Consider the following 11,644-nt stretch of genomic DNA (forward strand, 5'->3'; position numbering starts at 1 on the left):
GTGTGTGTGTGTGTGTGTGTGTGTGTGTGTGTGTGTGTGTGTGCGTGTGTGTGTGTGACAGAAAGAAGGTTAGTGTACTTAGATCAGAGTTCATGGAGGAATAAAGTATTGGGGCAGCTAGGTGACACAGTAGATAAGGCACTGATTTTGGAATCAGGAAGCTTCATCTTCACGAGTTAAAATCTGGCCTCAGACAATAGCTATGTGACTCTGGGCAAGTCACTTAGCCCTGTTTACCTCCATTCTTCATCTATAAAATGAGGTGAAGAAAGAAACGGCAAACCACTTTAGAGTCTTTGCCAAGAAAATTCCAAATAAGGTCACGAAGAGTTGGACATGACTAAACAACGAAGTAAAAGAAGACTGGAAAGTTCTGAAGTGGCCAGGTTGTGAAGAGCTTTAGATACTAAGCAGATTTTATATTTAACGATAGAGGTAATACAGAGCCTGGAAAGTCTTCCATAATCTTTTGTGATTAGATGAAAAGCATGGTCACAAATATTTGTATAACTATTCTTTAATGACTTAGTAAACATCTTACACATACAAATTAATATAGCGTTCATGAATAAATTGTTTCTCTAAAGCAAAAATGTCACTCATGTTTGGAACCCACATTCACTTAAGTTGTTACTGCAAGTTTCATATACATGCAAATATTTGTAATCCTCCTGAGTTCAGTCTGTGTGTGCTTGGCAAAGGGAACATGTGTGCAGAAGATAGACTGACTTCATCTGAAAGGTGATGACTCAGATCAATGAAAGGCATTAAGAAAATAGCTCTATTTGCCATGAGAAAATGGAAAAACACTGAGATCAAAACAAGTGGGAAATGTTATTTGAAGTCCATATTGTCCATTGAGATTTCATAAAGAGAGGAAAGGAAACGAGCATTTGTTTAACTCATATTCAGCACTGTACTAAGTGCTTCACACATATTGTTTTATTCTCCCAACAACCTTGTTTACAATTGAGGAAGATGAGTTTCAGTGACTTGTCTAGGCTCACCCAGCCAGTACGTGTCTGATGCTGGCTATGAGTTCACATATTTCTCACCCAGACATGACCTTCTCCCATTGTCCCAGAGTGGTACAGTGTTTCCAGAGAAGCGATTTCATTGCTCTGGGGGCATGACAATATGATAGAGAGTGAACCAGATGTGGGGTCACATACTCTCTCTGCCACTTCTTAGTTGTGTGATCTTGGATCTCTGAACCTCAGTATCCTTATATGTATAATAATGGAGTTGTACTACACATCCACTAAGGTTTCTTTTTGCTCTAATTCTATGATCCCAGTGAAAATTATCGTCTTGTCCTGCAGTGTTCTTTAGCAAAGGAAACATGTTTAAAGATGTGAAACATATACTTATGCCTAACAGAATCTCATTTATGGGACTGCTGGAAGGAAGTTATTAATGGAAACAATGTAAATAGAGGCTGTAACACTAATTCTTGAGATTTCCATTCTGCTATTTGTTTTAAGGTCAAGATTTAGGCTGTGTGTATTCATGTGAAATATGCAGGGAACAAAGAAAGTCAAGTAGTTAGGTAAAAAATAATTTCATCTGAATCACTCAGGTCACTGGGGTGATTGTGTCCTTTGATCTATTATGAGGATAAACGTTTCTGCTTTCCATTTCATTCTCCATGTTTCTGCAGCTTAAATGTTTATATCAACCCTTTCCCAAATGGAGGTCTTAGGCTCAGAAATATTTCTCCTCAGCTTCGAGGGCTGAGGATGTAAAGAAAGGCTTGAGTGAAAATCTATGAAAAGAAACAGCTTTGGAAATGGACGCAATATGAGGAAAGTAGTTAGCCAGCAGAACACCATGATTTCTATTGTAAATTCCATAGTACTGTAAGGTTTGTAAAGCCCTTTGAATACACCTGAGCCTGCAAGTAAAGTAGGGCAGGTATTATGATTTCCATTTTAGAGATGAGGAAATGGAGACTCAAAAAGGCTAAGTGACTAGTCTACAGTCCAATGGATACAAAGTGTGTCAGAGGCAGAATCTGAGCCAAATTCTTCCTGAATTGACATCTAGCATTCTTTTCACTATAATAGTATACTTTGATTTGGGAATCATGGGAAAACATCAGCTGTTCATCCGCAGAAGCTTGTAACTAAACCAAATATTCACATTAGTTTCCCTTTAGACGATATTGCTGTCATCCTTCTTTAGAAGAGGATTTTTCTCTTTTCTTCCATTTTTTACCCTTTAAATATTCTTAATCTGAGTTTAAAGGGGCCAAAATCAGTTGATTCTGACAAGAAAATCTCCAAGCAAATAGCTAAACTACTTATTTGTTATCATGTAGGAAAAAATAGATTTGATTTTTCAAGTAATGCTATGGGAGTTGTAGTAATTGCAAGTATGTAATAGTGTCCTATAATTAGGACCTGTCATATGCATAAAGTCAAATAGTTGACAATTATGTTAAGGGATTTGAGATAATGACAAAAAGGTATTCTTCATCTAGAATATTTTTCCCACTGACTAGTTATAATGCCTGAGATATCTCTGATTATTGACATCCTTATACACGAATGTAACATCCTTGATGCTTCAGGGATTGATTATTATGATTTCTCTCTTTCTTTTTCTCCCTCTCTCTCTCCCTCCCTCCCTTTCTTCTTTCTTTCTTTTTGCAAAACTTTGCACAATGAATGGGAAATAGTAGGCACCGGAAAAAGTCAAAGTGGCATAGTAGATAGGGCACTCAACTTAGAGTCAAGAAAACCTGGATTCAAATCCAACCTCAGATATTTATCAGCTGTATAACTGATCAAGTCACTTAACCTTGCTGTGTTTCAATTTTCTCAACTGCAAAATGAAAGGACTGGACTCCATGAGAACCTCTATTTTCTCAGCTCTAAATCTTTAATCTAATGCAAATATGATTACCTGGTTTACTGATTAAAATAACAACAGATAATCAAATCATCCCTTTTATCTGTATGTTCTCAAAACATCTCTATTGAATCAAAACAAGTCAAATCAGCACCTACTATGTGCCAGGCACTGTGCTGAGTGCTGAGATTATAAAGAGACAACATACAAATAGTTATGTACAAACAAGGTGTGTGTGTGTGTGTGTGTGTGTGTGTGTGTGTGTGTGTGTGTGATAAAGTGGAGATAATCAACAAAAGAAAAGTAATTAAACATTAAAGGTACTGGGTAAGATTTCGCAAGTAAGGTGATGTTTTAGTTAAAATTTGAAGGACCTTAGGCAAGCCAGCAGTTGAAGACAAGGAGTGAAAGAATTCCAGGAATGCAGGATAACTGGTGAAAATGTAGGAAGTGAAGAGCTAGAATGTCAAACAACAAATAAAAAGGAGAAATGTGGGAGATCAGCTAGAAGGCTATTGGAATAATCCAGGCATAAAGTGATAAGGGACTGCATCGAGTTGTGGTTGTGAGGGAAGTACCATAAATGGTATTATTCTCACCATTTTAGAAAAAAAAAGAAGTACAAAGCATTTAAGTAATTCGCCCATGGTCATATAACTAATAAATAGGAAACTTGGATTTTATTCTACACTCCTTCAATTACACCACTCTGCCTTAAGCATTTGTTTTCATTTTCTAAAATTAAAGATTTATTGATGTGTTTTATTTGCATATTATACTCATTTACTATTTCCCCCACTCCATAAAAGTTCTCTTATAACAAAGTAAAAGAATTTAATAAGGCTAATAACCCAATGACCTCATCTGAAAGTTTATTCAGCATTCTGCATCTGGAGCCCTCCCACTTTTGGTTAATTACCATTTCCAAATGCTCCTATGAATATTTCGAAATATATGAGCAGGGGCAAACATGGGACAGTACTGTAGTTAATCTCCAGGTTGCTGAACCAGGACTTTGGGAATCAACAGCAGGAAAGGAACTCTGAAAATACAGCTTGGAGTTTGTCAGAAAAACAAAAAAAAAGTTTAAAAAATTATCTTTGTAGGCCTGTTCTTGTATCTATAATAAAAGGAATAAATGGAGGAGCTTTCAATTAATTTCTTTTCAATATAGTGAGATCTCTTTAAGAAAAATTAATTTATTCTGAGATATGCAAAATAAAATCATGTTTAGCATGGCAGATTTTTCTAGTGCAGAGTTACTGAGGCAGAAAATGAATCAGTTTTTCCTAGAGAGATTCTAAAACAGGATAGACGCTCTCTTTTGAAGAATGGCTAATGAACGAATCACAGTAACAAATCCAGTAGAAGCCTCTTGCAAATTAATGATTCTTACATGCCATGTTCCTATCCTTACAATGGTTTACCATGTACGGAATCACCCTATCCATGAAATACAAAGCTCTATGCAGAATGAAACAGGGCAGAGTTAGAACTAACACTCTTACAATGTGAAGATATGATCCAATTTAAAGATCAACAGTGATAAGTCCATTTTAGGATGTTTTCTTTGGCAAGGGTGTGAGGCTGTAATATCCTCTTAATTTTTATAGATTTTTAAAATCTGAATTCTGAAGATATGTTGCTACAATAGCAGCAGGAGGAAAATTTGTAAAAGGATATTTGGGGTTCTGAAACAATAGCAAAAAAATGTTACTTTTAACATGCCCCAAGTTTTCTTTCTGTACTGAGTACACACGCCAGTTATTTCTGTGATGTTTTGCAACTTACTGCACTTTTTGGAATGAGTACCTTTGTAGCTCAAACTAAACCTATGATTATGAATTATCTGAAGCCACAAAAAGGGTGTGTGGCTGTGTAGAAAGACATTTTGATTTGCTGGTAGAAACCAATTCTTATTTATGACAGATTCTCTTGTGTTGTTCCTGGTTAAATGGACTATATATTTATGAAACATCTGTAGACCTTTCAAATTATGAGATATACTTTGAACATCTGTAGATATATATCATAAGTATAACAACTTATGTTATCTCAAAGTCACAGGTAGTTATCCTAACTACACAGTACAATGCACTCGAACACATTTAAGAGCTCATATTATAAGTACATGCAACTAGTACTTACATGGAGACAAAAACAATATATAGCATATAATAATGTGTATGATAATATGTATATATTTTGTGGAAAACACAAATCTTGTGCAATATAAAGCACCGAATTTGGAGTCAGGTAACTGGGGGTCCAATCTGGCTCTTCCCCTTAATATCACTGTGATCTTGGACCATCAATCACATAGTACTTTATAGAAGCCTAGCTCAGTGCTAAGCCATGGGAACACAAAAATGAAAACGAAATAGTCTCTGCCCTCTATTATTTATATCCTTGGGAGCTTAAATGGCTCTCAGCTTCTCCATTTATGAAATGGAGTTGTACTAGATGTCCCTTCTAATACTACATCTAAGATTCTATATGATAACAAAGTTGACCAAAGTAATCAAATACATAGATTGCATAGTGAAATGCATGCATACATAGAAAAAAAAATACATTACGCACCATTCTATCGTTAGTATCAAGAAAGCATGACAATCATAAAAGCAGAATCAATAGTAATTACATAAATTATGTATAATATGATAGCATATGTTACAACTTCACACAAAGTACACATTGTATGTATTCAACAATGGATGTTATTTGACTACATGGGTAACCATTGCTCCCATTTCTTCTAAAGTGTAATGAGCAGGCTTAGTCACTAAACTAAAAGACATAGAATTTCCATATGAGACTGTAGACTATCCAGACTGATTATTAGCATCCATACAACTATTGATCTGCAATAGTAAAACAACGTGTGGATAACTCAGGCTCTTAGTAACTAGCACACTAGCCTGAATTTATGGCTTCATAAATGATTATGAATTTATGTATATCATACATATGAATTATGTAAGGATTATGTAAGTGGACTATTGTTGATTACAGGTTCTAATGACACCTTGTGTTCCTTAGATATTTGCTCAGTGGATCTATTGGACATAAAAATGGGGTGCCTCTGATATTGAAGCCATTTTCTTATTTAAAGAAAGCCTCTTCCACACCGACTAAAACACTTTTAGTTGAGTTCCCTGATCTGTTGGTAGATACCCACAATTAGTTTCTATCTCATTTGAGTGAATGAATCAAGTTAACAGGCATTTATTAAGCACTTAACTATGTGCCAGGCACTGTATTAAGCACTAGAAATACAAATACAGATAGAAAGTTAGTTTCTGCCCTCAAAGAGCTTCCTTGATTTAAAAAATATTTTAATATTTATTTTTAAAAATTTTGAGTTCCAAATTATTTTACTCTCTCCAGCTATGCCTACAATCATTGAAAAGACACACAATATCATATTAATTATACATGTGAAGTCATGTAAAATGTGTTTTCATGTTATCCAGGTTGCCAAAAAAAGCGGCAAAATTAAGTGGAAAATGTATACTTCAAACTGCATTCAGAGTTTATCAATTCTCTCTCTGAAGGTAGAAAGCATTTTTTCTCAACAGACCTTTGGATCTTGGATCATTGTACAGATCAGAGTACTTAAATCTTAGAGTTGATCATTACAATATTGCTATTACTATCTTGACTGTTCTTCTGGTTCTGCCCACGTCATTTCACATTAGTTCAAATAAGACTTCCCAGGTATTTCTGAAACATCCTGCTCATCATTTTGTATAGCACAATAGTTTCTCATAACAGTCATATACCACAACTTGCTCTGCCATTCTCCAATTGACGGATATCCTTTCAATTTCCAATGGTTTTGACATCACAAAAGGAGCTGCTATAAATATATTTGTACATACAATTTTCTTTGAACTTTTGGGATAGATTTAAGAATAGTATTGTTGGGTCAAAGGATGGATATAGCCCTTTAGGCATAGTTACAAATTATTCTTCAGGCTGGTTGGACCAGTTCACAGTGTTACTAACCATGCATTAATATCCCAATTTTTCCACATCACCTCTGGCATTTGTCATCTTCCTTTTCTGTCATGTTAGCCAATCCAAAAAGTGTGAGGTGATATCTCAGAGTTGTTTTAATTTATATTTCTCTAATAAATAATTAATGAGAGCTTTCTTGCAGGTGACTATTGATAGTTTGGATTTATTCTTGTCAAAACTTCCTGTTCGTGTCCTTTAACCATTTATTAATTGGGGAATGACATATTCTTTATAAATGTGACTCAGTTTCTTTAATAGTTGAGAAATAAGACCTTTATTAGAGAAACTTGATGTAAAATTATTTTACTAGTCTTTTGTTTTTTTCTTCTAATTTTATTAGAAGAATTATATTCTGCATTATATTATTATTATATCATATATTTTAATATGATATAATATAATTATATATTATAGTATTATATTGTATATTATATTCTTCATTTTATTTTGTTTTGTTCTGTTCTATTCATTTTATTTACTGTGATCTTCTTTATCTCTTCTTTGGTCATATTCTTCTCTTACCCATTCCCTAATTTACTTGTGATATTATTGTTACATCTAAATCATTTATCCATTTTGACATTTTGGTATATGATATGAAATATTAGTCTTTGCCTAGTTTCTGTCCAAATGCTTTCCAGTTTTCCCAGCACTTTTTGTCAAATGGCAAGTTCTTACTCCAAAAGCTTAGATCTTCGGGTCTATAAAACACTAGATTACTGTAAATTATTGCAAAATAATTCATAATAAGTCATTTCTTACTGTGCATTGTGTACCTAATCTATTCCAGTGATCCAGCACTCTATTTCTTAGCCAGTAACAGATTGTTTTCGTGATTAGTACTTTGTAATACAGTTTCAAATGTGATACTACTAGGCAGTCTTCCTGTACTTTTTTTCCAAGCTCTCTGCTTCTTTAACATGGTAGCTGCTAAATCTTGTATGATACTGACTCTGACTCACTGATATTGGAATGATTTTTTTGTGTGTGTGTCTGATTAAATATTTTCTCTTTGTCCTGGGAAATCTGGAATATGACTATAACATTCTCAGGAGTTTTCATTTTGGCATATCTTTCAGGAGGTAATTGGCAGATTGGTTCAATTTTTATTTTACCCACTGGTTCTAGAATATTAGGGTAATTTTCTTTTCTAAGTTCTTGAAATATAACGTCCTGGCTTTTTTTTAAATCCTGGTTTTCAGGTAATCTAACAATGCTAAATTATCTCACCTCAATTGACTTTCCAAGTGAATTTTTTTTGATGAAATGCTTCATATTTTCTTTTATTTTTCATTCTGTTGATATTGTTTTGATGTTTTGATGTCTCATGATTCATTAAGTTCCACTTCTCCAATCCCAATTTAAAGAATTATGTTCTTCAATAAGCTTTAGTACCTCTTTTCTTTAACCCCTTTGGCCAATTATGCATTTTAAGGAAGAGAAGTTTTAAACATCTTTTACTACTTGACTAATTTTGTTTTCTAAGGTGTTATTTTCTTCAGAAATTTTTGTGTCTCTTTCAATAAACTGCTAATTGGCTTTTCATAATTTTCTTTTTCCGTATTTTCCTCTACAACTTTTATTTGATTTTAAAAAACTTTTTAAACTCTTCTATGAATTCTTGTTGGACTTCTGTCCAATTAATATATTTTTTGAGGCTTTGCTAATAGATGTTAAATATTTAACCATGAGTTTTCCTGGAAAAATGTACACATAATACACTTTTAATTTTATTCTTTATTATCAATATTTTCTCCATCATTTTGTTAAGTCTAGGAAATCACAAAACAAATTAAGGTCTGATTTATAGTATTTGTTTTCTGAGACATGAAGGCCTACAATGAAAATTTAACAATTTCTCCTCATGAGCTGGTTACAGCTGTCTCCAGTTCACCCTTTACCTGACAGTACTTTGGATCAATATAGATTATTCAATCTCATTGACTCTACTTTTGCAACGCTTCACTCATCCACTGCTTTTTCTCCATAGTTTTGGTATTCATCACCTCTCCTTTGGACTATTATAATAAGCTTCCAATTAGACTTTTGCCTCACGTGTCTTCTTTCTCTAATTCATCCTACCCCAAGTGCCAAGTAAGTTTTCTAATGGATAAGTTTAACCATTTCACTCCCCTGCTCAACAAGTGTTAGTGACTTTATTTTGCTCCTAGGATAAAATGGAGTGTGTGGGTTATTAGGGAAGACTAGCACCTATGATACTAGTATGAGGGCTGCCATGCCCATTTTAGGACTGGTTTCCGACTTTGGTGTCAACCTGCCACTCAACTCTTACCTGTGGCTCCAAGAAGCTATAGAATACATAGTGGTTACATCCCTGGTAAACCATTTTGGCAGACAGGCTAGCCCAGGTTGAGGTTAACTGAGGACCCTCAAAGCCATAGGTGAATTTTGAGTGGGGGGAGTGTCTGCTCCAAGCATGTGAAGGCTTTCCTTGGCAGAATGGGTGGATGAAAACAATTTGTTCCCAAGATCATGAAGTCAACTGAAGCAGGTACTGTTGAACACTTAGAGCTTGGCTAAAAACCAAAGACACCAAGATCATTGACTGCATCCTGAGTCATGGATGGTCAGACTTTATCTTGCCATTGGACTTCAATGACTGGAAGAGAGAATAAAGTTGAAAACTTTATTCAACTCTGCCTCATTTTTGAATTCTATTTATGCATGAGTCAAAAGACACCATCCCTATTATTTTATTATTTTTTACCTACCTCAAAGTCCTGTGATGACAAGCAAATGATGAAATGGCAGATGCAGATACACTGGGAACTATAGTCATAGCCTTGCACGTAAGTGTTCAAGGCCATAGGGTTGTCTTCTAACTAGACTGAAGTAGGAGTGGGATTTGACAACCTCCTGGGTTTCTGAGCAGTCTTTTCAAAGGAATGCATTCCTTATCTTCTGGCATAAAGAAGGGGATAGAAAAGATACCATAACAATTGTCTGTTTCACCCAGCCCTGGACTGCTTACTCCAGTCATCGAGAATCCCACGTTGTGGCTGAAACATGCACACAAAAATACAGTAATTTTTATGAAGATGATTCCACTCAGCATCAGTAGAAGTGGTTATACTTATAGACACACAAATCCAGCAGACCTGAAAAATGAACAACTCTTGTTATGAGAGAACTCAGTAGGTATAACATCCAAATAGCAGCCATGAGTGAAATAAGATTGGAAAATGAACACCAGTTTACCAAAGTCAGAGATGGATACACATTTTTCTGGAGTTTCCAATGAGAAGCACTATAGGTTTCTCAAAAAGTAATAGTTTGTATTCCTACCAAAAGGAGTAAATGACAGCCTTATAACAATGCAATTGCCACTTGCAGGAAAGAGTCAGTGTGTCCCATGATGGCCAACTGTGATGAGATCAAAGAAAAATATTATGAAGAATTAGAAGCCCTTATAACCAATGGGCTGAAAGAATACAAGCTTATAATTCTGGGAAACTAATGCCAGAGTAGCAGAGGCTACCAGACATGTCAGGGAGTCCTTGGAAGGAATGGAGCTGGAAACACTAACAGCAATGGTCACTTACTACTGAAAATTTGTCATTCTCATGACCTTCTCATTACCAACACTGTCTGCCATTTACCTAAGTGCAAAACAGCTTTGCAGAGGCACCTTCTTAGCAAACAGAGGCATTTAGTAGACTATGTCATTATAAGGAGAAGAGATAGACAACAGGATGTGAGAATGAAGAAAGTGATGTGTGGCTCGGTGACTCTATCAGACAAGTATCAGAAAACAATGTCAACAAATTAGAGGGCTTCACCAACCATGAACAGTTTGTTTCTGACTGGGAGGAAAATCTGAGATAACACTCAGTTGGCAACAATAGAGGATAAAAGGAGTAGACAGCTTTCAGAGACTTGGTGTACTCATCACATTTACTCATTTGGGGCAGAGGATTCACAGCCATCAAGAATGATTTGACAAAAATGATGAGGAAATTCAGAAGCTGCTAAATGAAAATGAGAGCTCCACAGGGTTTAAGAAGCAGGATAGTTTGTCCATCAGGAAGCATTTAACTCCATCAAAAGTACAAGCACAGCTTAGAGAGATTCAGGATTCTTGGTTCAGTGAGAAGGCAGATGAAATTCAGTTTTATAATGAGAGTTGGTTGTTGTCCTTCATCTTCCAAGAGGACCAAAATGACTTCACCATGATAAAGTGAAATTTCAGGGTGTTTGACTGTGGCTGATCAGACCTATACAAGCTCGGAATGCTCTACCACAGGTTGAGCACAGATGGTCCATGTGAATATTTCAAATTTTTGTATCCTGTGTTTACTTTGTGCCATCTCAATTCTGCTTTGCTCAAAGAGCACAGCACACTTTCTGATGTGGGCATGCCATACTGAGCGGTCCTGTGCCAGTGTCTCCCATGTTACACAGTAAAATCCAAAGTTCTTGAGAGAGACCTTGAGAGTGTCCTTGTATCATTCTTCTGGCCACCATGTGATTGCCTGACCCATGCAAGTTCTCCATAAAATAGTCTATTTGGCAACATACATTTTGCCTTAGAAAAACATGGCCAGCCTATTGAAGTTGCATTCTCTGAAGCATAGTTTGAATACTTGGCAGTTCAGTGTGAACAAGGACTTCAGTGTCTGGTACCTTATCCTGCCAGGTGATCCTCAGAATCTTCCCAAGACAGTTCAAATGGAAGCAATTCAGTTTCTTGGCATGGCACTGGTAGACTGTCCATGTTTCACAAGCATATAACAATGAGGCCAGCACA

This window comes from Notamacropus eugenii, chromosome 5, assembly GCF_028372415.1.
Source record: "Notamacropus eugenii isolate mMacEug1 chromosome 5, mMacEug1.pri_v2, whole genome shotgun sequence".
Lineage (NCBI taxonomy): Eukaryota > Metazoa > Chordata > Mammalia > Diprotodontia > Macropodidae > Notamacropus > Notamacropus eugenii.